Source organism: Dendrobates tinctorius, unplaced genomic scaffold, assembly GCF_039654945.1.
Source record: "Dendrobates tinctorius isolate UK_male_01 unplaced genomic scaffold, ASM3965494v1 ptg000230l, whole genome shotgun sequence".
In the NCBI taxonomy this organism is placed as follows: domain Eukaryota; kingdom Metazoa; phylum Chordata; class Amphibia; order Anura; family Dendrobatidae; genus Dendrobates; species Dendrobates tinctorius.
Window position 1 is genome coordinate 8,804,198 of NW_027361897.1, and position 25,675 is coordinate 8,829,872.

A 25,675-nucleotide genomic window follows, 5' to 3' on the forward strand; every position below is an offset into this window, starting at 1 on the left:
TACTTCCACATCCTCTCAGGGCCAGAGCACCGAAGAGCAACCATCTGTCTCTTCACCACCTGCCAAAGTGCCCAGGCAGACAGAGAGCCCTGGACAGGAGCCATCACAGTCTCTACTTCTGTTCTCGGAATCTGTTGGCTTGGAAAGAGGGGGCCAGCCAAGCAGCATTCAAGAATGTGAAGAAGAGGGAGTATACAGTGATGCGCAACTTCTTCGTCCCTCGGAATCTGAAGAGGCGGGTGGGCCAGTGCCTATGGTCAGCACACCTCAGTATGCATCAGATGATGACGAGACTCAGGTGCCACTTTCTGGTGCATACGGTGCTGGCGAGACAACCCAGGAGAAGCAGGTGTTTGAAGAGGGGAGTGTAGATGATGAGGTCCTTGACCCATCATGGCGTGAGGAACAGGAAGGTGGTGGCAGCAGCTCTGAGGAAGAGATTCCCCGAATGGCCAAAACATGAGGGAGAGGGAGGGGTCAGACTTGGTTGCCTGTAGCCTCCACTTCGGCACCCGTTAGGAGCATTCCTCTTTCAAAAGGCAAAACAGGCGCTCCCAAGACTTGCAGTGCGTGGTCCTTTTTTGACACAGTTGCAGATGACATTTGCTTTGTCAAATGCAAGCTGTGTCATCAGAAAGTCAAAAGAGGGAAAATTGTCAGCAACCTCAATACCACAAATATGTGGAAACATGTGCGGACCAAGCACGAGGTGGAGTTACACAGACACACTGAAGACGTAGGCCAACATACAGCACCACCTACTACCTCTTCAGCTCGTGTTGGGGCCTCTTCCTCCAGCTCACACATAGCTGGTTCGGCTTCCTCACAGGATCGCCAAAGAAGAACCTCTGGCACTGTTGTCCATAGACCCTGTGACATTCCACCCACAGCTCCACGTTCCCAGTCATCCTCACACTCCCAGGCCACTCTACAGCCATCGGTAGCACAGGCATGGGATAAAAGGCGGCCATACTCAGCAAACCATCCTCGAGCACAGGCTCTGAATGCTGGCATTGCCAAACTACTGGCACTTGAAATGCTCTCATTCAGGCTGGTGGAGACTGACACCTTCCGGGACTTCATGGCATTGGCAGTCCCACAATACACCGTGCCCAGCCGCTTTTATTTCAGCAGGCGAGCCATCCCTGCACTGCAAAAACATGTGGAGGGAAAAATAAAACATGCGCTACTAAATGCCGTCAGTAGCAAGGTCCACCTGACCACCGATGCGTGGACCAGGAACCATGGACAGGGACGATACCTTTCCCTCACTGCCCATTGGGTCAATGTTGTGGAGCCGGGTACAGATCTGGAGAGTGGCGCTGTATGTGTTCTGCCAACTCCACGGATTGCAGGATTCTAGTCTGTACACATAGACTCCTCCTCATACTCCAGTTCCTCAGAATCAGCGCAGCAGGAGACTGTTACGACCGATATGAGCACAGCCGTGGCCAAACGTCAACAGGCCGTACTCAAATTAATTTCTTTGGGGAATCGAAGCCACACAGCACAGGAGCTCTGGAATGCCATCAAGCAGGAGAGCGACGTGTGGTTTTTGCCAGCGAATCTCCAGCCAGGCTTGGTAGTGTGTGACAATGTCCGAAATATGGTGGCAGCTCTTGGCCTAGGCAACCTCACTCACATCCCATGTCTGGCACATGTGCTGAACTTGGTCGTGCAGAGCTTTCTGAGGGACTATCCGGATCTTGATGCACTGCTGCACAAGGTCCGCATAGAGTGCGCTCACTTGCGTCGATCCAGCAAGGCAAGATCGCGCCTTGCTGCTCTGCAGCGCCGATTACGCCTTCCGGAACATCGCATCATATGTGACCTACCCACCAGGTGGAATTCAACGTTACATATGTTGGAGCGGTTGTGTGAGCAGCAGGCAGCAGTCATGGAGTACCAGCTGCATCAGGCGCAAACAAGTCGCACTGTGTGCCGGTCACACTTCAGCACCACTGAGTGGGCCTCTATGAAGGACATCTGCCTCGTTTTGCGTGCCTTCGATGATTCCACGCGGATGGCAAGTGCAGATGATGCACTAGTGAGCATGACTGTCCCCCTTATCTGCCTGCTTCAAAAAACACTGCAAGCACTAAGGTTTTGGAAGAGGTGGAGGATGAGGAGTCCCAAATGCCATCTGCTTCTTGACAGTATGCGCTACATGGTTCCTCACAAAGGCCTAGGCAGGGGACACTTTGTGAGGAGGATGAGGAGGAGTCGATGGAGGAGGAAGACATCTCTCCAGAGGAGGGAGGTACACAAAGCTCTAGTCAGTATGTACAGCGAGGGTGGGGTGATGCAGAGCAGGCAGAGATCACGCCTCAAGCAGGGGACAACGGTTCTTTGGCAGTTGGGAGTCTGCAGCACATGGTTGATTTCATGCTGCAGTGCCTGAGAAATGATCGCCGCATCGCCCACATTCTCTACACGGCTGATTATTGGGTGTACACCCTCCTAGATCCTCGCTACCGGGACAACTTACAAAGCCTCATACCAACGTTGAACCGGGAGCGTAAACTGCGGGAGTACCAAGACACACTGGTGCAGTCCATCATGTTTTCCATTCCACCCGACAGCAGTGGTGCTAGTGCTTTACAAAGCAGCTCTGTGCGTAGAGGCAGTGGAGGAAACTCGGCACAAAGAGAGAGCAGAGGCAACGCCTCAGCACAAGGCAAGACCACTATGGCCCAAATGTGGCAAAGTTTTGTGTGTTCGCCACAATTGTCTACACCATCACAGACGGCTCCAGTCAGCAGGAGGCAACGTTTCCGTCAGATGGTGACAGACTACATGTCTTGCCCTGTCAGTGTACTCCCAGATGACTCTTCCCCCTTCAAGTTCTGGGTCTCTAAGCTGGATACATGGCCAGAGCTTAGCCAGTATGCATTGGAGGTGCTGGCTTGCCCTGCTGCCAGTGTATTATCGGAACGCGTCTTTAGTGCCGCAGGTGGTGTACTAACAGACCGTCGCACGCGACTATCTTCCGATAACGTCGACCGGCTTACTTTTCTGAAAATGAACAAGGCCTGGATCTCTCCAGAATTTGCCAGTCCTCTTCCTGACTAAATAATTGGTTATCAACTGTATCCAGGTCTCCTGTTGTGTTCATGTTTCTACCACCTGAACTATAATCCTTGGGCTTCAACACAGCCAGTTGTCGCTTAGATGTGTAGTCTGCACAGAGAAAAACACTAGCTCCTGTGGTAGTGGGGTTCAGTAACGCCAGCTGCTCCCCTGCTGTGTGGACGGCAAAGTCTCCTGCTCCATCCACATTCAAACTACTACTGATTTTTAACCCTGCTCCACTTAGGCCTCTGTCTCCACTGTCTCTAGTATTTCCCCTGGCCTCCAATCCTGCCAGTTGCTGCTCTGAAGTGGCGTCTGCACAATCCTCACTTGTTCCTGTGTTACTGGGGCTCAGTCACGTCAGTTTATCCCCTGATGTGTGTCCGGCAAGGTCTCCAGCTCTGTCCACATTCCCATTACTAGTAGTGTGAATGAGGAGAGAGCAGGAGACCTTGCCAGACACACATCAGGGGATCAACTGACGTGACTGAGCACCAGTTACACAGGAACAAGTGTGGATTGTGCAGACGCCACTTCAGAGCTGTAACTGGCGGGGTTGGAGGCCAGGGGAAATACGAGAGACAGTGGAGCCAGAGACCTAAATGGAGCACGGTTACAGTCAGTAGTAGTCTACAACCTCTATAAAACCAGCTGCAAGTTGGCCTCCGCCTGCTGCATGCCTCATCCTGGCCTCCAACAACGCCAGTTGGAGCTCAGAAGTGCCGTCTTCACAGAGGAAAACACACTAGCTCCTGCGTTAGTGGGGTTCAGTAATGCCAGCTGTTCCCCTGCTGTGTAGACGGCAATGTCTCTTGCTGCCTCTACATGCCAAAAACATCAGGCCTATCCCTGCTCCATGCCTCATCCTGGGCTCCAACAACGCCAGTTGGTGTTCAGAAGTGCCGTCTTCACAGAGGAAAACACACTAGCTCCTGTGTTAGTGGGGTTCAGTAATGCCAGCTGTTCCCCTGCTGTGTAGACGGCAATGTCTCCTGCTGCCTCCACATGCCAAAAACATCAGGCCTCTCCCTGCTCCATGCCTCATCCTGGGCTCCAACAACGCCAGTTGGTGTTCAGAAGTGCCGTCTTCACAGAGGAAAACACACTAGCTCCTGTGTTAGTGGGGTTCAGTAACGCCAGCTGCTCCCCTGCTGTGTGGATGGCAAAGTCTCCTGCTGCCTTCAAAATCACACTACATCTTATTTTCTACTTGCTCCAAGTAGGCCTCAGCCTGCCCCTAGATTGATCCTGGGCTTCAACACAGCCAGTTGTAGCTTGGAAGTGCCGTCCGCACAGATAGACACACTCGCTCCTGTGTCAGTGGGGTTCAGTAACGCCAGCTGCTCCCCTGCTGTGTGGATGGCAAAGTCTCCTGCTGCCTACACAGTCAGTCACACTACTACTGATTTTTAACCGTGCTCCACTTAGGCCTCTGGCTCTACTGTCTCTAGTATTTCCCCTGGCCTCCAACTCCACCAGTTGCTGCTCTGAAGTGGCGTCTGCACAATCCACATGTGTTCCTGGATTACAGGGGCTCAGTCACGTCAGTTGATCCCCTGATGTGTGTCCGGCAATGTCTCCAGCTCTGTCTCCATTCCCATTACTAGTAGTGGGAATGGGGACAGAGCAGGAAACCTTGCCGGACACACATCAGGGGATCAAATGACATGACTGAGCCCCTGTAACCCAGGAACAAGTGTGGATTGTGCAGACGCCACTTCAGAGCAGCAACTGGTGGGGTTGGAGGCCAGGGGAAATACTAGAGACAGTATAGCCAGAGGCCTAAGTGGAGCACGGTTACAATCAGTAGTTATGTACAACCGATATACAGTCATGGCCAAAAGTATTGACACCCCTGCAATTCTGTCAGATAATACTCAGTTTCTTCCTGAAAATGATTGCAAACACAAATTCTTTGGTATTATTATCTTCATTTAATTTGTCTTAAATGAAAAAACACAAAAAGAATTGTCCTTAAGCCAAACTGGATATAATTCCACACCAAACATAAAAAAGAGGGTGGACAAAAGTATTGGCACTGTGCGAAAAATCATGTGATGCTTCTCTAATTTGTGTAATTAACAGCACCTGTAACTTACCTGTGGCACCTAACAGGTGTTGGCAATAACTAAATCACACTTGCAGCCAGTTGACATGGATTAAAGTTGACTCAACCTCTGTCCTGTGTCCTTGTGTGTACCACATTGAGCATGGAGAAAAGAAAGAAGACCAAAGAACTGTCTGAGTACTTGAGAAACCAAATTGTGAGGAAGCATGAGCAATCTCAAAGCTACAAGTCCATCTCCAAAGACCTGAATGTTCCTGTGTCTACCGTGCGCAGTGTCATCAAGAAGTTTAAAGCCCACGGCACTGTGGCTAACCTCCCTAGATGTGGCCGGAAAAGAAAAATTGACAAGAGATTTCAACGCAAGATTGTGCAGATGTTGGATAAAGAACCTCCACTAACATCCAAACAAGTTCAAGCTGCCCTGCAGTCCGAGGGTACAAAGGTGTCAACCCGTACTATCCGTCGGCATCTGAATGAAAAGGGACTGTATGGTAGGAGACCCAGGAAGACTCCACTTCTTACCCCGAGACATAAAAAAGCCAGGCTGGAGTTTGCCAAAACTTACCTGAAAAAGCCTAAAACATTTTGGAAGAATGTTCTTTGGTCAGATGAGACAAAAGTAGAGCTTTTAGGGCAAAAGCATCAACATAGAGTTTACAGAAGAAAAAAGAGGCATTCAAAGAAAAGTACACGGTCCCTACAGTCAAGCATGGCGGAGGTTCCCTGATGTTTTGGGGTTGCTTTGCTGCCTCTGGCACTGGACTGCTTGACCGTGTGCATGGCATTATGAAGTCAGAAGACTACCAACAAATTTTGCAGCATAATTTAGGGCCCAGTGTGAGAAAGCTGGGTCTACCTCAGAGGTCATGGGTCTTCCAGCAGGACGATAACCCAAAACACACTTCAAAAAGCACTAGAAAATGGTTTGAGAGAAAGCACTGGAGACTTCTAAGGTGGCCAGCAATGAGTCCAGACCTGAATCCCATAGAACACCTGTGGAGAGATCTAAAAATGGCAGTTTGGAGAAGGCACCCTTCAAATATCAGGGACCTGGAGTAGTTTGCCAAAGAAGAATGGTCTAAAATTCCAGCAGAGCATTGTAAGAAACTCATTGATGGTTACCGGAAGCGGTTGGTCGCAGTTATTTTGGCTAAAGGTTGTGCAACCAAGTATTAGTCTGAGGGTGCCAATACTTTTGTCCAGCCCATTTTTGGAGTTTTGTGTGAAATGATCAATGTTTTGCTTTTTGCTTCATTCTCTTTTGTGTTTTTTCATTTAAGACAAATTAAATGAAGATAATAATACCAAATAATTTGTGTTTGCAATCATTTTCAGGAAGAAACTGAATATTATCTGACAGAATTGCAGGGGTGTCAATACTTTTGGCCATGACTGTAAAACTCACTCCAAGTTGGCCTCGGCCTGCTGCATGATTGACCCCTGGGCACCAACATCACCAGTTACTGCTCAGAAGTGTCTTTGGAATTGGTACTCCCTCCTGCCCAGCCTGGTTCCAGCACGCCTGCTGTTTCTGGGTAGTGTCAACCTCACTTTGCCACCAATACGTTGTCCTGTCGTGTTGCGTTCGGGTTAGCCGAGTCTATGGTGCCTGCAGTTTCTGTGCTTCCTATGTGGGCTGCGGGTTCTGGTAATAAAGGCTGGTTCTGTAGTGCCAATAGGACAAGCACCCCCTGTTGGACTGTGGGTTTCGGTAAATGCGGCCTGCTCGCGGCCTTGAAACTTTGTTTATCATGGGTACCTTGTTCTACCCATCCGGGTTCCAGCACCGTCAGCTGGTTCTAGGCTGAGCCTTTGGTCTAGGTGCCTCCTTCATGGTATTCGAGTTCCAGCACCGTCAGCTGGTCCTTGGTAGTGTTTTGTAGCACAGGTACCTCCTGCTTAGTAGCAGTGTTCCAGCACCGTCAGTTGGTCCACGGTTGTGCCATTGGCTCTTGTTCCTTCTGCTACCCATCCGGGTTCCAGCACCGTCAGCTGGTTCTCGGCAGAGCCTTTGGCCTAGGTGCCTCCTTCTCGGTATCCGAGTTCCAGCAATGTCTGCTGGTCCTTGGTAGTGCTTTGTAGCACCGGTACCTCCTGCTTAGTAACCGTGTTCCAGCACCGTCAGCTGGTCCACAGTTATGCCATTGGCTCTTGTTCCTTCTGCTACCCATCCGGGTTCCAGCACCATCAACTGGTTCTCGGAAGTGTCTTTGGCATGGGTAATCTCTCCTGCCCAGCCTGGTTCCAGCACGCCTGCTGTTTCCGGGTAGTTTCAACGTCACTTTGCCACCAATACGTTGTCCTGTCGGGTTAGCCGAGTCTATGGTGCATGCAGTTTCTGTGCTTCCTATGTGGGCTGCGGGTTCTGGTAATAAAGGCTGGTTCCGTAGTGCCAATAGGACAAGCACCCCCTGTTGGACTGTGGGATTCGGTAACTGCGTCCTGCTCGCAGACTTGCAACTTTGTTGATTATGGGTACCTTCTGCTACCCAGCCGGGTTCCAGCACCGTCAGCTGGTTCTCAACAGAGCCTTTGGCCTAGGTGCCTCCTTCTCGGTATCCGAGTTCCGGAAACTTCTGCTGGTCCTTGATAGTGCTTTGTAGCACAGGTACCTCCTGCTTAGTAACTGTGTTCCAGCACCGTCAGCTGGTCCACGGTTGTCCCATTGGCTCTTGTTCCTTCTGCTGCCCCTCCGGGTTCCAGCACCGTCAGCTGGTCCTCGCTAGTTTCATTTGCTCTTGCAGCTTCTGCTACCCATCCGGGTTCCAGCACCGTCAGCTGGATCTCAGCAGTGCCTTTGGCCTAGGTGCCTCCTTCTTGGTATCCGAGTTCCAGCAACGTCTGCTGGTCCTTGGTAGTGCTTTGGAGCACAGGTACTGCCTGCTTAGTAACCGTGCTCCAGCACCGTCAGCTGGTCCACGGTTGTGCCATTTGCTCTTGTTCCTTCTGCTGCCCCTCCGGGTTCCAGTACCGTCAGCTGGTTCTCGGCATTTCCTCAGCCTTCTTGTACCTTCTGCTACTTTTCCAAGTTCATGCTTGTGGAAATGGTTTTTGATTCTCACTCTGGATCTCCCTGACAATGACCCTGAATACGATGACCCTGAAGACCACACAGAAGAATACCTAAAAGATGACCCTGAAGAAGATGACCAAGAGGACAAAGAACATGAAGATAACCACCAAGATGCAGAACAACAAGAGTCAGAAGACCAAGAAGCATACAAACCAAAAGCAGAAGAACATTAAGCATAAGACTAAAAATCTGAGCAAATGATATTATCTAAATTATAAGCAGAAGAAGTCTAAGCAGTGTATGGGGGTGAGTCCGTTCCTCCTAGTGGTGCCCCTGGAAAATGCCTGCTGCTGCAGGCCAAACTGAACGCGGACAAATCCGGTTGTAAATCTTTTGTGACAGGCAGAACGGAAGGTGTAATCTTCAAACTTTTATAGATAACAACTACAGGAATGCCCATCACAAATAAGAATATGATGAAGAAGAAGAAGAATAGGAAGAAGATGAAGAAGTAGAATATGAAGAAGAATAATAGTTGAATAAGAAGAATATGAAGAATGTAAAAAAAAAAATAATAGGAAGAAGGTGAAAAAGAAGAAGAAGAAGAAGATGAATAAGGTGAAGAAGAAGTTGATGAAAAAGATGCTGCTGCTGAGGATGATGAAGTAGAAAGTGTGGGAGAAGTAAAAAAGAAGGTGAAGAGCATGGAAGTAGTGTAACATGCATATCTGACAAAATATTAAAGACTTTAACATAGTCAATATCTTTGTAACTATGAACGTCTTTAAAAAAAAATTAAAAAATCCTGCTATTCCATTTGATAGGGCTAAACCTCTATGGCTTTAATGTCTCCTACACCTCCCACAATACATTCTACATTATTATTAGTTGTTTTTCTTCATGTAGAATTAACCTACAGGGAAAGAAAGGGTTTTTTTTAATTCCGATATTTCTGTTCCTTTGACTTGAATGGGACTTCCGGGATCGGAATCGGCGATACCCGATACTTTTTTTTAGATCGGCCGATCCAATCCGATCCGATATTTTTCAATATCGGGCGGTATCGCTCAACACTACTAATCACACAACAATATAACAAGAAGATGTGCAAGAAATAATCACACATGTGGGACAATGTTCCAGGTGTCAATGATACACTTAGAGTGGTGGGTGGAAGAGGACTTCCTGACAGAAAGGGTACAGTATCACCAGATACCAGGTATATGTAGCATAGTTTAAACATTAAAAATGTATGTCTATATATTCAGGAGTAGTGTTGAGCCACCCCGCTAGTGTTCCTGTTCGTTTTGGTTCGTCGACCACGAGACAAGTTCGTCGAATGTTTGTCGAACGTTCAACGAACAACGTCGAATACCATTGAAAACAATGGCAGGCAAACACAAACACATACAAACAAATAGAAAACAATTTCAAAACACCTTAAAAGGTGTCCAAAAGCAGACAAAATGCTCAGAATACAAAAATAACATATGGAAAAGGGCAACTACATATAGAAAAGAGGTGGAGGAGTAAAAGGAGGAGGAGGAGGAGACACAGATATAGGCATGTCATGCCCTTATGAAGTCAAGAAAGACTGTAATAAAAATGTAAAATACCAAGAAACAGTAAAAATCTGAAATCGAAGACGATCATATACCGTCGGACTTCCCACCATAAATTAGGCCAACTGCTGATCGGGCGGCGTTATTCCCACGAACCTCCGAACAGCGTCCATGAAGGCCAAGTGTTTGGTTTCCGGGGGCAGTATGGTTGCAAAGCTGAACCTTAAAGGAATGTCCAGAAGGGCACCACCAGGAGTGGAGCCTGCAGCTTAATTCGACTCCACCCGGAAAACCTCAACCATGCCAGCTACAGAAAAGATTAACAGATTGCAAGCTTTGTTGATTCTGTGGGTGGTGGTGCATGTCCGTTTTTAGTTGTACTAGCGATTTGTCAGCTTAATTCCGTTAATGAACGAGACTCCGGCATGCCCCCGCCGTACGCGTCAAGCTTACTAGAGCGAAAACACGAGGCTCTGGCACGCGAGATCGAGCAATAACAGGTCTGTCATGCCCTTACATGTCCGGGGCTGCATGCGCGCTACACTGAAAGGTCCAGCGCGTGTCGCTTACAGGTGCAGATAACCCGCTGAACCCCGTTAGTGATGTGGATCTGGGATTACAATTCTTCCCCGCGAATGAGGATTTCCCAGTAAGTGCAGGTCAACCTGAATTCCGTAATTAGGCCTAACCGGCATTCCAGAAAAAATGAAACAAATTAAGTGTCCAAACCACAGGTGCTGTAACTTGCTTAACAGCTGGGCTCCTCCGCTGAGTAGCACGCAGTTCTTACATAAACAGGCGGCATAGCTTGGTTCACTGGTAGGCTCCTCTGCTGAGTAGCAGACAGTGCTACAAGGCCCAAAAGGATTTTCGGAACAAGATGCAGTAAAAAATAATTAGAAACACACACGGTGCATGTTGCATGTAGTATATATGTAGTATGTATGTTACATGTAGTATATATGTAGTATGCATGTTGTATGTATGTAGCATGTATGTAGCACGTAATTTTTTTTTTTTTTTTTTACATTCAACACATTAGCCGGATGATGGGACTACTACTGTCCCATCATTGGCTAATGTGTCAATCACTGTCATGGTAGCAGGCATCGCCCGATGGGACTTGTAGTCCCATCGGACGATGCCTACACAGACCCCCGAAGCCTGCACAGCCCCCCGGCAGGCCGGCACAGCCCCCTGGCAGGCCGGCACAGCCCCCCGGAGCCTGCACAGACCACCGGCAGGCCGGCACAGCCCACCGGAGCCTGCACAGACCACCGGCAGGCCGTCACAGCCCCCCCGGCAGGCCGGCACAGACCACCGGAGCCTGCACAGACCCCCTGGCAGGCCGGCACAGCCCCCCGAAAGGCCCGTACAGACCCCAGAGAGGCTGTACAAGGCAAAAATAGGGTTTTTCTTATTCCGATACCGGAAGTCCCATAGACTTGAATGGGACTTCCGGTATCGGAATCGGCGATACCGATACTTTTTTTTAAGATCGGCCGATCCATTCCGATCCGATACTTTGAAGTATCGGACGGTATCGCTCAACTCTAGCAGTGAGGGAAAAATATCGTCCCTGTCCATGGTTACTGGTGCACGCATCAGTGGTCAGGTGGACCTTGCTACTGACGGCGTTTAGTAGCGCATGCTTGATGTTTGCCTCCACATGTTTATGCAGGGCAGGGACTGCTCGCCTGCTGAAATAAAAGCGGCTGGGCACGGTGTATTGTGGGACTGCCAATGCCGTGAAGTCCAGGAAGGTGTCAGTCTCCACCAGCCTGAATGAGAGCATTTCAAGTGGCAGTAGTTTGGCAATGCCAGCATTCAGAGCCAGTGCTCGGGGATGGTGTGCCGAGTATGGCCGCTTTTTCTCCCATGCCTGTGCTACCGATGGCTGCCATGTGGCCTGGGAGTGTGAGGATGACTTTGAACGTGGTGCTGTGGGTGGAATGTCACAGGGTCTCCTGACAACAGTGTCAGAGGTTCTTCCTTGGCGATCCTGTGAGGAAGCCGAACCAGCTGTGTGTGAGCTGGAGGAAGAGGCCCCAACATGAACTGAAGAGGTGGTAGGTGGTGCTGTACGTTGGCCTACGTCTTCAGTGTGTCTGTGTAACTCCATCTCGTGCTTGGTCCGCACATGTTTCCACATATTAGTGGTATTGAGGTTGCTGACATTTTTCCCTCTTTTGACTCTCTGATGACACAGCTTGCATTTGACAAAGCAAATGTCATCTGCAACTGTGTCAAAAAAGGACCACGCACTGCAAGTCTTGGGAGCGCCCGTTTTGCCTTTTGAAAGTGGAATGCTCCTAACGGGTGCCGAAGTGGAGGCTACAGGCAGCCAAGTCTGCCCCCTCCCTCTCCCTCCAGTTTTGGCCCTTCGGGGAATCTCTTCCTCAGAGCTGCTCCCACCACCTTCCTGTTCCTCACTCCATGATGGGTCAAGGACCTCATCATCTTCAAACACCTGCTTCTCCTGGGTTGTCTCGCCAGCACCGTATGCAACAGAAAGTGGTAACTGAGTCTCGTCATCATCTGATGGGTACTGAGGTGTGCTGACCATAGGCACTGGCCCACCCGCCTCTTCAGATTCAGAGGGACAAAGAAGTTGCGCATCACTGCATACTCCCTCTTCTTCACATTCTGGAATGCTGCTTGGCTGGCCCCCTCTTTCCAAACCAACAGATTCCGAGAACAGAAGTAGAGACTGTGATGGCTCCTGTCCATGGCTCTCTGACTGCCTTGGCAGTTTGGCAGGTGGTGAAGAGACAGATGGTTGCTCTTCAGTGCTCTGGCCCTGAGAGGATGTGGAAGTAATTGAAGTCGATGCGTTAGCTGCCATCCATCCGACAACGGCTTCAATTTGTTCCTCCCGCAGCAATGGGGTACGGTGAGGTCCTACAAAGCTGCGCATAAAGGACTGTTGCCTGCTAAAACTGGGGGATGCTGACTCACTGGTGCCAACAGCAGGCACAGAATCCCCACATCCTCTCCCAGCAGAATCCCCACGTCCTCTCCCTGATGAAACTCCACCCCCACGGCCTTGTGCATTACTCCCTGCCTTCTTCTTCTTGCTAGACTGAGAAAGATAGGCAGAAAAGTACAAAGGGGGGCCTTAGTGTGCTTATTCCTGAACAGCTGGTTACAGGTATAAGAAACACTAATTTTATGAAGTGTGTGTGTCGACTACACTTTAATGGGAGCTAATGTGGCCTACACAACTTTCAAATGTAGTGTTTGGTGAACTTTGTTGTTTTTTTGTTTTGGAAAAAAAACTTAAAGGATGTGACCAAAGATTTGAAAGTCAGAGTATCTCCAACTTTCAGGAGCTATTACTATACAGGCAGGTAGCCTACAAAGCAAAAGATGAGGCTCCAAAAAAATTGGGTAATACTAATCTGGCTGCAGCTGAAGGGCACAAGACAAAAAAAAGGCTCCTGTATCTACTCCTATATAGTGTTTGCAACCAACCAATGTAGATGGATATGGATGGATGCACACTAATAGGAGAAGAAAAAATGAGCAGCAATTAAAGCAAAATATGTGTGAGGCAGTAACACACGCTGAGTGGCCTACAACCAGGTGTAGCTACTGGGCACACTACTCAGCATGAGCTGCACTCACACACAGTCAGAGACCTCTCAGACAGCCGTGAACAGTGCAGCTAAGTGGGCACTAGCACTGACAGGCTGCAGAAAGGCTCCGCTGTCTACTCCTACAGTGGTTGCAACCACCGTATATGGATACGGATGGATGCACACTAATAGGAGAAAAAATGAGCTGCAATTAAAGCAAAATATGTGTGAAGCAGTAACGCACGCTGAGTGGCCTACAACCAGACGCAGCTGCAGGACACACTACTCAGCGTGAGCTGCACTCACACACACAGTCAGAGACCTCTCAGACAGCCTAGAACAGTGCAGCTAAGTGGGCACTAGCACTGAAAGGCTGCAGAAAGGGTCCGCTGTCTACTACTAGTGTTTGAAACCAACGTATATGGATACGGATGGAAGCACACAAGATAGAATTTTTGAAAAATAAGCAGCTCAAAAATAAAAATATGTATGAGGCAGCAGTGAGGCACGCTGGGCGTCCTACAACCAGACGTGGCTGAAGGACCCACTCCACAGCGTGATCTGCACTAACAAAGCCCTTGCAGACAGCTGTGAACACTGCTGCTAGGGCAAAGAAAGCTACAGTGGTGGTTTATGTAGCCTGGGTTAATCACTATATGTCTTCAACAACAGCCTGTCCCTAACTGAATTCACAGCAGAGTGACCAGAAATGGTGGCGGTGGTGGCTTTTATAGTGCATCATGACATCATTTCAGCAGCCAATCACAGCCATGCCAATAGTTAACATGCCTACAAGTCTAACAGGATGTGCCCACACTTCTGAGGATTCCCATTGGCTGAATCAAAGCGAGTGGGCTGATAGCATTATGGGAACTTCCGATTCCGGTATCCGATATGAAAAAAGTATCTGAAGTCAGCTAATATCGGCCGATACCCGATACTTGCGGTATCGGAAAGCTCAACACTACTACTCATGCATTGAGCACAATAGAAGCAGTGCACAGCACACTTCTATGAAATGTGCCTTGCTGTTTTTGTCTCTGAACCTCAGTAATGGCACAAAAAAGAAGAATCTGCTAAAAAATTGATTTTACAGTCACACAGGACACTAGCTATATAAACTATCTGACTTAGATGCAACTGCCTAGCTAACTAGCTAATATCCATCAACAACCAGTCCCAGAGTCAGGAGCAGCCTCTCTGATCTGTTATAAAATGGCGCTAAAACAAGGGAGACGGACATGTGATTTCAGCAGCCAATGACAAAAGCTGTTGTGTCAGGACATTGTGGATGTTTCCTGCACTCTGATTGGCTAGTTGCAATGTGCACACATAAAGTTAGAAAAAAAAAAGTTTACAAGCACTCCGCTCCTCTGAGCTCTGCCAACCCTTTACCTTTCAAAGCTCTAACTCTTTGTCTATCTCCACTGCAGGTCACGCTACAACCCTTACTGCATCAACTATCCAGGAACTCAACCTGGCCAAAGCGGTGCCTCACTTTACATACATCAAGACTATGTTTTCTACCTGTCCTCTCTTCCACAACAATTCTTCTGTGAATTTAACAGGGAAATCCTTCCCTTCCTTCATCACTAATGTGATATTATGCTATTCTAACCTCCAAAAAGCAGGTAAATACCTATATTGACACTATTCTGTCTCTGTCTGCAGCTTCATATTAACTGGTCGGCTCAATGTGCCACCTATTTACACATAGCTCACATCTTTGAATTTTTAATATTTTTTTTATTTTTTCCACCTTTTTTAATGGTTTTGACCAACTTTAGAGACATGTTTTTTACAACAACCATATCGTTAGGTATCCACTATTCCAGTTTATTGTTATTGTGTTCCAGCATGATTCAACTAACAACTAACACCTCAGCAGTGCGACAGGCTGATCGCCTCCATGCCACATTAATGCAGTAATTGATGCAAAAGGAGTCCCGACCTAGTACTGAGTGCATTTACTGAACATACATTTCAGTAAGCCAACATTTTGGATTTTAAAATCATTTTTTCAAGCTGGTGTTATAAAGTATTCTAATTTACTGAGATAATGACTTTTGGGTTTTCATTGGCTGTAAGCCATAATCATCAACACTAACATAAATAAACACTTGAAATAGATCACTCTGCTTGTAATGACTCTATATAATATATGAGATTCACTTTTTGTATTGAAGAACTGAAATAAATTAACTTTTTGATGATATTCCAATTCTGTGAGATGCACCTGTATGCATGTTTGCAATTTTGAAAACATCCATGCCAAATGCCTGTAAAAAAATAAATGTTTTAGGGTCGTCTAAACCTTTTGTCTGTCAGGCATTTTGTAGTACCTTTTCTGTGCCAATAAATGCAGTAGATTACAGTACCAGCAAAAAATATTATGTTCATGAAACCTTATGTACATGTTACATTTATTTTTATATGCAACCTTTTGTAAAGATTTTAAAATCCACAGAATCTCAGTTAATTTTATATTTTTTATGCGCATTATTGGGTCGCCCTCCCAGGGCTGTGGGGTAATCCGTACCAGGCCGGTCTCTCAGAGGGGAATGTCACAGCAGCAGTGACCCAGTCCGTGGCCCTGGGTACCCATGTAAAAGGGAATTAAGTGATGGAATAAAGTTTATGAGTGAATGATTCGTGACGTCACCTGTGGTGTTTGGCAATGAAGATGTTAAGCCGACGCTGCGGACAGATCCTCTGGGACTGATGGTGGGGTGCAGCAATGATGGTGTAGCCCTCCACAAGCAGGGCTGGAATCCCAGGGCAGAGTAGATGAAGAGGTTAGGTGTTGAGGAAGAGGGTGTAGTTTTTGGCACAGAGATGCAGCAGTGCTGGAGAGGTTGCAGGAAGAAAGGAAGGACACAACAGGGTGCAGTTTCTTTACCTTTACTTTGCTTGGCAAATGCAGTCCAGGGTCCAGATAACAGATGGCACAGGAGCTGGCTAGCCTGGAAGCAACTTAGGAATCTCTCTAGGCAGATGGGTTGTGTAGTCTCCTTCCTAGCGCTTAGTTTTAGGTACTTGCAGTACTGTGTTCCACTGAAGTTCCACTTGCTTATTCTCCTTAGAACTCCCTCATATGGCAGACAGCTGTAGCCTTTCTCTTCTGGCTCACCCGTCGCTGTTGTGCCTCCGAGTCTTATGTGGGAATAGAGCATTTATAGCTTCCTATTCCTCCGGTTTCTGTTGCAGGACCATCAGTGTCCATACAGCCTTGGATACCGGGCTCCAGATCATGCGCTATAGCTGGGAATGAGCCTGAACTCTCTGCTCAATCCCCCAGCTCTTCTCCTCACACCCACACACGTTGCCCTCCTCACACGAACTCCTAATTTCCCCTTCCCGGCCCTCAGAGAGCAGCCCTTCCCCCAGTTTTGGGTTCAGAGCTCCCTCTGCTGGCCCGGAGTGGGAGCTGTGTTGTGTGTTGTGATTAACTGCCAGAGAGATCCTTTATTGCTTCCAAGCATGACATCACACTCCCTAGGAGGAAGGCAATGCCATTGTGGCGACCATACTCCTGGGGGCGCCACATTATCACATAGGCTTTAACCCCTTTCCTACAATGGATGTAATATTCCATCCATGTGACCTGGGACCTAATTCCCATGGACGGAATATTACGTCATATCGATCAGCGGAGCCCACATGGTGAGCGCCGCTGATCGCGGCCGGGTGTCAGCTGATTATCACAGCTGACACCCGGCACAATGTGTCAGGGGCAGTCACGGACCGTCCCCGACACGTTAACCCCTGGCACACCGCGATCAAACACGATCGCGGTGTACCGGGGGTTAAAGGGAAGCATCGGCAGGGAGGGGGCTCCCTCCGTGCTTCCCTGAGCACCACACAGCAGCGCAATGTGCAGTGCTTCTGTGGGGGGCTCCTTCCTTGCAGATCCCCGGATCCAATATGGCGACAGGGGCCTGCAGGGAGCTGGCTTCCTCATGCCTGCAAAGCGTAGGCAAGGAGGAAGCCTGCAGCACTGCCTGTGACAGATCGCTGATCTGTCCCAGTGAACTGTGATGTGACAGATCAGCGATCTGTCACAGGACAGTGATGTCCCACCTGGGACAATGTAATAAAGTTAAAAAAAAGTGTAAAAATAATTTTAAAAAAAATCGCTAAATAAATTTTTAAAAAAAATATTCCCTAATAAATTCATTTTTTTGAAATAATAAAAAAACAATAAAAGTGCACATATTCACAAATATCAAACTTTAAAATTAATAATAGTAAATCGAAAATCTTGCAATTCTACCTTTCAAACACCACAATAAACTCTATTAAAAATAAATCAGAGTTTGGTTGGGAAGAGGAACAAGTATCACACCTAGGTATTGTGTTTAAAAAAACAGTACGCAACACAGTTAATGCAAATTGCGTGACATTTCTGGCCACTATCACAAAAGACCTCCAACCCTGGAAAAGCATAGGCTTGTCGTGGATGGGCAGAGTGCTAGCAATAAAAACGGTGATTCTCCCGAAACTATTATACATTTTTAGGGCTCTGCCTCTTACCTTTCCAATAACATTCTTTAATAGCTGCAACAAAAAAATCTTCTCCTTTGTTTGGGGAGAGAAAAGAGCTAGAATAGACAGAACAATTCTCTATAAACATAAATACAATGGAGGAATGGGGATCCCAAAAATCCTAGCTTATTATCACGCCATTCTAATCAAACAAAGCCAATACTGGATAAATGAGGATGTCAAACCATCTTGGATGGTACTAGAAAGAGACCATAGCACTTTATGCCCCCTTAAAAATCTTCTTCTCAACCATATATTCAATCTAAAAAAATACAGACTAAATCACCCTATTTTTCTGGCAATTACCCAAGCTTGGGATCATCTTGCCTCACTGAATAAAACTGGGAAGTCAAAACTGAAAGAAAATTTCCCAATATCCCTGATTGCTTCTGTCTACGGATTCTCTGTACCTGAAATATGGCCAAAAAATGGCATTCGAAAGTTGGGAGATATTCTCGCAACGGATAAATTACTCAGTTTTTCCGAGATTAGAAACAAATTCAATCTACCCTCCTCAGGCTTTATGCAATATTGCATAATCAAGGAGTACCTACAAAAATGTATTAGCATGGTCCCTCCGAAAACAGAAGTAATTCACTTCCTTTTAAACAATTCAAACCATAAAATTTTCTGGAGCACTAAATTCCTCTACAGCTCTTTCAATAAGGATAGCAATTTCACAAAAAACAAATATATGTTCAAGTGGGAGAAGGATCTCCAGTTCTGCGCCACAAAAGATCAATGGGAGAGGGCAATAAAAGATTCATATTCTTCAAATATATCAATACCGCTTCACAAATCATTTTACAAATTATTAACAAGATGGTACCTTACTCCCTCTAGGATAGCACATTTCAAACCAGATTCATCCCCATTATGTTGGAGAGGGTGTGGGTTCAAGGGAAATTTGAAACACATATTCTGGACATGCCCAGCTCTCACAGAGTTATGGAATAAGATTTCCATATACAGTATATTGGTGGACTTCTTGATAAGAACTTTACTCTTTCCCCTCAAACAGCTCTCTTTTTCTTAGACATGGAGGACGTACACCACTCAATTAAAAAAGTCATAATACATCTTTTACTGATAACTAAAAATATGATAGCCACCTTCTGGAGGAGAACTGACATACCAAGGTTCTCTGACATTGTGGATAGACTAAAGACGCATAATACCTTGGACTTAAAATTCTCAATAGCAAATGGATGCTTGCATAAATACGACAAAAAATGGAGCTTATGGAACACTAAATACCAAGTCTTAGATTAGTTAAGGTTTCTTTGTTGAAGACTTTTTTCTTTTTTTGTGTTAAAGGTAGCTTTCTTGCTATTTTCAATGTACATAGTTTGAACACAGAAATTCATGGAAGACCAAGACAGTTCAATATTGAAGTAGATATTCAAGTCTTTACAGATCTGTCTTTGTTACTATTAAAAATTCTTTCTCTCCCTTCCCTATCCCAAACCCTTTCCTTCCCCTTTTCCCCTACTTATCAATGCGAATTATTACACAAACAAAGAGCATGTTTTGTAAAATCTGTTAAAATACCTAATAAAAATATTTTGAAAATAAAAGTGCACATATTTGGTATCCCCGCATCCGTAGCAACCTGCCCTATAAAATTGTCCCATTAGGTAACCTCTTTAGTGAACCCCTTAAAAAATAAAAAACGAAGCAAAAAATAATGATTTATTATCATACCGCCGAACAAAAAGTGCAATAACGCACAATCAAAAAGACGCATATAAATATCCATAGTACCGCTGAAAACGTCATCTTGTTCCGCAAAAAACGAGCTGCCACACAGCATCATCAGCAAAAAAATCAAAAAGTTATAGCTTGCAGAATAAAGCGATGCAAAAATAATTATTTTTTATATAAAATTGTTTTCATTGCATAAAAGCGCTTAAACATAAAAAAAGACCTAAATGAGGTATCACTGTAACCGTACTGACCCGAAGAATAAAACTGCTTTATAAATTTTACTGCACGCGGAACGGTGAAAACGCACCCCCCAAAAGAAATTCATGAAACGTTGGTTTTTGTTTATTCTGCGTCCCAAAAATCGGAATAAAAAACGATCAAAAGATGTCACGTGCCCGAAAATGATACCAATAAAAATGTCAACTCGTCCCGCAAAAAATAAGACCTCATTTGATGCAGTGCATCAAAATATGGAAAAATTATAGCTCTAAATATGTGGTGATGCAAAAACTATTTTTACAATAAAAAGCGTCTTTTAGCGTGTGACAGCTGCCAAATATAAAAACCGCCATAAATAGTAAATCAAACCCCCTGTTATCACCCCCTTAGTTAGGGAAAAATAATAAAATTAAAAAAATGTATTTATTTCCATTTTCCCATTAGGGTTAGGGTTAGGGCTAGTGCTAGGGTTAGGGCTAGGGTTAGGGTTAGGGCTGAGATTAGGGTTAGGGGTGTGTTGGGGTTAGGGTTGGAGTTAGAATTAGGGGGTTTCCACTGTTTGGGCACATCAGGTGCTCTCCAAACGCACCATGGCATCTGATCTCAATTCCAGCCAATTCTGCGTTGAAAAAGTCAAATGGTGCTCCTTCCCTTCCAAGCTCTGCCATGCGCCCAAACAGTGTTTTACCCCCACATATGGGGTATCAGCCTACTCAGGACAAATAGCAAAACAACTTTTGGGGTCCAATTTTTCCTGTTACCCTTAGGAAAATAACAAATTTGGGGCAAAAATATAATTTTTGTGGAAAAAATATGATTTTTTTATTTTCACGCCCGGGCGTTATAAACTTCTGTGAAGCACTTGGGGGTTGAAAGTGCTCACCACACATCAAGATATGTTCCTTAGGGGGTCTAGTTTCCAAAATGGTGTCATTTGTGGAAGGTTTCCACTGTTTAGGTACATCAGGGGCTCTCCAAAGGCAAAATAACTCCTGCAGACCACTCCATCAAAGTCTGCATTCCAAAACGTCACTACTTCCCTTCCGAGCCCTGACGTGTGCCCATACAGTAGTTTTCTCCCACATATGAGGTATCAGCGTACTCAGGACAAATTGAACAACAACGTTTGGGGTTCAATTTCTCCTGGTACCCTTGTGAAAATAAAAAATTGGGGACTAAATGATCATGTTTGTGGAAAAAATACGATTTTTTTATTTTCACGCCCGGGCGTTATAAACTTCTGTGAAGCCCTTGGGGGTTCAAAGTGCTCACCACACATCTAGATAAGTTCCTTAGGGGGGTCTAGTTTCCAAAATGGTGTCATTTATGGGGGGTTTCCACTGTTTTGGCACATCCAAACGCGACATGGTGTTCGATCTCAATTCCAGCCAAAAAAGTCAAATGGCGCTGCTTCCCTTCCGAGGTCTGCCATGCGCCCAAATAGTCGTTTACACCCACTTATGGGGTATCAGCGTACTCAGGTCAAATTGCACAATAACTTTTAGGGTCCTGTTACCTTTGGGAAAATAAAAATTAGGGGTGAAAAGATCATTTTTGTGGAAAAAACATGATTTTTTATTTGTACTGCTGTACGTTATAAACTTCTGTGAAGCCCTTGTGGGTTCAAAGTTCTCACCACATATCTAGGTAAGTTCCTTGGGGGGTCTAGTTTCCAAAATGGGGTCACTTGTGGGGGGTTTCCACTGTTTAGGTACATCAGGGGCTCTCCAAACATGACATGGCGTCCGATCTGAATTCCAGCAATTTTGCATTGAAAAAGTCAAACGGCGCTACTTCCATTCTGAGCTCTGCCATGCACCGAAACAGTGGTTCCCCCCACATATCAGGTATCAGCGTACTCAGGACAAATTGCACAATAACTTTTGCAGTCCAATTTCTCCTGTTACCCTTGGTAAACTAAAAAAAATTGAACCTGAAGTATTTTTTTTGTGAAAAAAAGTTAAATATTCATTTTTTTTTAAATATTCAAAAAGTCCTGTGAAGCACCTGAAGGGTTAATAAACTTCTTGAATGTGGTTTTGAGCACCTTAAATGGTGCAGTTTTTAGAATGGTTTGACTTTTGGGTATTTTCTATCATATATAAAATAAAATGGTGTTGCAAAAATGAGAAATCGTTGGTCAACTTTTAACCCTTATAACTTCCTAACAAAAAAAATTTTGGTTCCAAAATTGTGCTGATGTAAAGTAAACATGTGGGAAATGTTACTTATTAAGTTTTTTGTGTGCCGAATCTCTGTGATTTAAAGGCATAAAAATTCAAATTTGGAAAATTGCGAAATTTTCAAAATGTTTGCCAAATTTCTGTTTTTTTCACAAATAAACACAAGTTATTTGAATGAAATTTTACCACTAACATGAAGTACAGCATGTCACGAGAAAACAATGTCAGAATCACCGAGATCCACGGAAGCGTTTCAGAGTTATTACCTCATAAAGGGACAGTGGTCAGAATTGGCCCGGGAGTTACGTGCAAACCACCCTTGGTAGTGAAGGGGTTAATAAAGCATTCATTTTCCACATCAAAAACACACGATGAAACATTGCTGCATATTTTTATGTGATTTACACATGTTTCCTCAAAAAGAATGCAGTTGTTGATTTAGACAGGGAAGAAATAAGATGTCAAAGGAGTGAAGAATGCCATAAGACTGGATATTCTCAACTATCATGCAGTGAACTATAGAAAGAGAGCCAACATTCCCTTACTGAATTTATGTTTCATCACTTCTGACTTTGACACCCCCTCTGTTACAACCTCTAGATTTTACATTCTTCATTGACCTTCGAGTTGTGGTTGTAGATCTGATTACTCTATGGTCCTTAAACAAGTGTTATTCCCATATGTCAGTGTTTTTTCAGGAACCAAAAAAACTTAATAAATGGACTACTTAATTACTAACTTGGCTACTTTTACACATGCAGGGTTTTTTGCAGCCCGTTTTTACAGGTCAGGAGCAGCCTCTCTGGGCAGCAAAAAACCTTCTCGGATCGCCGTTTTTCTCGGTTGTAACAAATTGCAGGGGAAGAAAACAGTGATCCGCAAATACGGTGTACCGCAAAAATAAGCTACCGTTGTTTTTGCGGTACCATTGATTTAAATGGAGGCCGTGTCCATGAGCCGTGAAAAATATCGAGCAAGCTCGCTATTTTTTCACAGCCATATATACGGCCATATAGGACACGGCGCTCGGATGTATTTTTGCGGGCCGCAAAAACACGGCAAGTGTAAAAGCAGCCTTATAGAGGGAAGAGAAGAATAGGAGTATCCAATATATTGAGCACTTAAATTTAGTCACAATTCAGAAGAAAATCCAACTCTGTATTAGTTTATAAATAAAAAATGGCTATCATGCAGCCAGTATATCTTGCATGTAAAGCGCCATGGAATAAATGGCGCTATAATAATAAATAATAGTAATAATAATTTTGTACTGCATAATACTTGTACATCAGGCTAACTCACAAGAGGAAAAGTACATAGAACTAGATTTTCTTCATATGCATTTAATTTGTACAACCAAACATAACACATAAGTGTTACATCTTATGATCACAAGTGGTTCTAGAAATTTTCACCTATGGATGCAGTAGCAGTATATATCAAGTCACAATAGTGCACTCATACAGAAAAATTAATAACCCACAAGTGTGATGTACTTACTAGTAGTCCCCGTATTTCCTACTGTTCACCACTGCAAATAGGAGCAGAACTGTTCCTCTATTGCATTCAATTTATATAAACAATTATACAGCAGAAGCATCATCAGATACACTGAACATATCTGTGACCTTTGGAAAGCTGTTCTCCCTGCACGTGTACACTCTGATTAAGCAATTAAAAATTAACCCCTTATTCTCTTACAAAGATTTCTCCACTATCTAGCTATTAAAACCCCTGGCGTAAAGACACGTTTTAGCCTATGTGCGCACGTTGTGGATTTGCTTGTGGAAATTTCTGCGTGGATTCTGCATCTCTTGTCAGAAAACTCAGTTGAAATTCCACGGTTTCGATGTTTTTTATGAAGATTTTAATGCAGATTTGTAAGCTAAATAAATACATATTATTTAAAAAAATGAAAAGAATTGTGATGTAATTTCCTTGTTCAACCACTTCTTTTTTATTCTCCTCCATTGAAGACTATATCTTTACATACCATGTTCAAATATAATGTTTACACACAAAAAACAGATAAGTGAATATAATATATATATATGTTAGGGTTGGTGGATTGCACTAAATAAAAAATACTCATAAAGCGCAATCGCAACCCGGGTTCCACCATGCAGAGATGTACAACTCCTGCTAGTAAGCAATGATGGCACATACAGCGAGTGATTTCTTGTACACACAGAGTTAACGACACTCAGTGTGAACAGGGCGTTGAGTTCCAAGCTCTCTTGCTCCACAGAGAGATATTATTGACCAAAAGAATACTGAGCGCAATACCCTGTTTAACGCCATATGACGCTAGATATGATACCCTGACTAAGACCAGGATCACGCATGCGAGAAATTCAGACAAGTTTCGCATCTTAACCCCTTCCCGACCTTTGACACCACATAGGCGTCATGAAAAGTTGTGCCAATACGACTCATGACGCCTATGTGGCGTCATGAATTGATTGCCCCCAGGCGGGTCGGGTGACCGGGGTCACTGAAAGGTCACCCGACCCGCACACACAGGACACCTTAGAGTTAACCACAGGGGGCGTGGCGTAGCCCCCACATGCCTACAATCGCTCTGATTGGCTGTTAAAAGTGAAACTGCCAATCAGAGCAATTGTAATATTTCACCAATGAAATTTGGTGAAATATTACAATCCAGCCATGGCCGATGCTGAAATAGCATCGGGCATGGCTGGAGACACTAAGCCGACCCCCCCACTGACTGACAGAGCAGATCGGCCTCCACCACCATCTGATGGCGCCGATCGGCAGCCGCTGTCAAAATCTGCTCCCCCCGCCTACCCACCGGTCCCCCACCGCCCTCCGATCACCCCCTTTCACCCTCCACGAGTCATCCAAACTCCCTCTGGCCGTCCCAGTGTCCTGCCGTGCCGGATCATGGGTGCCGCCATCTTGGAAAATGGCGGGAGCATTTGCAGTGCGCCCGCCGGGAATCTGCAATGCTGCAGATTCATTCATTTATTTTGATCACTTTCACAGTGATCAAAATAAATAAAAAATTAAATCACCACCCCCATTATCACCCCCATAGGTAGGGACATATAATAAAATAAAGAAAATATTTTTATTTTTATTTTTCCATTATGGTTAGGGCTAGGGTTAGGGTTAGGACTAGGGTTGGAATTAGGGTTAGGGGTTATGATTGGGTCACCGAGGAGGAAAACAAGACCAAGCTAAGCCACAGAAAACCAGAGAGTTTGGTAACTATGCGGATTGCAGACCCCTGATCCTATCCACACAACTAGCAGTAGCCGTGTAGAGTACCTATGATGATTCTAGATGCCTCGAGACAGCCAGAGGTCTAAATAAGCCTAAAGCAAGAAAAGGGGAAATCTAAACTGCCCCAGAGCAGACCCCAAAGGAATAGATAGCCCCCAAACATATATTGTCGGTGAGACAAGATGAAAACACAAACACAGGTAGTAAAATAGGCTGAGCAAATGATGGGGCCCACACTAACTAGAAAGGAAAGGAAAGACAATGTCTGCAATCACGCCCAAAAAACCCTGCAAAAATGTCCAACACTTCTGATAGCGAAAAAACCCTGAAATCAGTAGACTTCTCCCTCTATATCAGCACTCTGGCATATTCTGAAAGCAGAGCAAAAAGAGGCCAATTTAATAAGGGATAAAAAGCAAACTGGCACAAACAGTAACATGAGAATGGAAATTCAGCACATCCCCAGCCGGGGCTGGCTGACC

The 25,675-nt window shown here is 45.3% G+C and overlaps 1 long non-coding RNA gene across 1 annotated transcript in view; it reads right to left on the reverse strand.

Moving 5' to 3' along the window:
• The window catches only part of LOC141059706 (uncharacterized), a 102,395-nt gene extending 78,831 nt beyond the window's left edge, over positions 1–23,564 (reverse strand). Inside the window, exon 1 of the long non-coding RNA XR_012222586.1 lies at positions 23,448–23,564. This is a non-coding gene — a long non-coding RNA (uncharacterized lncRNA). The remainder of the gene's footprint in view (positions 1–23,447) is intronic.
• Positions 23,565–25,675: the final 2,111 nt, after the last annotated feature.